This window comes from Echinops telfairi, unplaced genomic scaffold (assembly GCF_000313985.2).
Source record: "Echinops telfairi isolate 266 unplaced genomic scaffold, ASM31398v2 ScPeMD7_7468;HRSCAF=8506_0, whole genome shotgun sequence".
In the NCBI taxonomy this organism is placed as follows: domain Eukaryota; kingdom Metazoa; phylum Chordata; class Mammalia; order Afrosoricida; family Tenrecidae; genus Echinops; species Echinops telfairi.
In genome coordinates this window covers 71526326-71527325 of record NW_022111369.1, presented here as the reverse complement: position 1 = coordinate 71527325, position 1000 = coordinate 71526326, and the positions used below count along the sequence as shown (strand labels likewise).

The 1000-nt window shown below is 33.7% G+C and overlaps 1 protein-coding gene across 1 annotated transcript in view; it reads right to left on the bottom strand.

Moving 5' to 3' along the window:
• The window catches only part of EPHA5 (EPH receptor A5), a 317049-nt gene that overhangs the window by 12187 nt on the left and 303862 nt on the right, over window positions 1-1000 (bottom strand). The window lies entirely within an intron of this gene.

Here is a 1000-nt window from a genome sequence, read left to right as displayed (position 1 = left end):
AAGGCCAGCGGTTTCAATTCACCACCTGCTCTCTGAGGGAAGTTGGCCTCTGAAAAGATTTGTTGCCTTAGAAACCCTTTGGGGACAGTTCTACTCTGTCCTACCAGACAGACTGGGAATGAATTCCACACCAGTGGCTATTCGGGTGTGAGTGCACACACACACATAGGTATACATATACACATGTGTTGCTAGGTTTTATCTATAGATATAAAAACACATATATTCCTATTCATGGAGCTCTGATGGCACAGTGGGTAAAGCATTGAACTGCTAATGGAAAGATTAGCAGTTCAAATCCATCAGTAGCTCAAAAAAAAACCAAAACAAATCCATCAGTAGCTCTGAGGGAGAAAGTCAAGACTCAGCCCCCTTAAAGCTTTAAAATTTTGAAGACTCCAGGGAGCAGTTCTGCTCTGTACTATAGGGTCACAATTAGCAGAATCAACCCAATGGCGGTGGATATATATATACACCTGTGTCTATAATATCACAATATTGAAACATGAGCTTTCTTCATAAAAAGCATAAACGATAATAATGTTTATATAAAATTTTAGTGAAGAGTGATTTTTAAAATAAAATAAAATATACAGTTTATGTTTTATTTATGCTTGCATTCTGGAATCAAGTAGACATTGAATTTACTAGTGATTTCTAAAAAAAATTAATGTTTCAATGAAAAATGTGCAGAGCCACATTTTTTAAAACAAGTAATATAACTACAATTTTATAAAAAAGAGTCTTTTGGATGGTAAATGATGGATAAGTCAAAGGCTATATTAGCATAACTGTCTCGTGTATCATTTAGTAATGTCAAGGTCTGGCTACTTATTATCATCTGATTTCTGTCTGGAATTAAGAATGACTATTGAATAATACAGGCATTACAAACAACATTTCTTTTCAATATAACTCTATATCTATAAAATATTAGTCTAATTGTGAGACTGTTTGAAAAACATTTGTGAGATCAATGCTGCTTTAAAGATAGATCCTT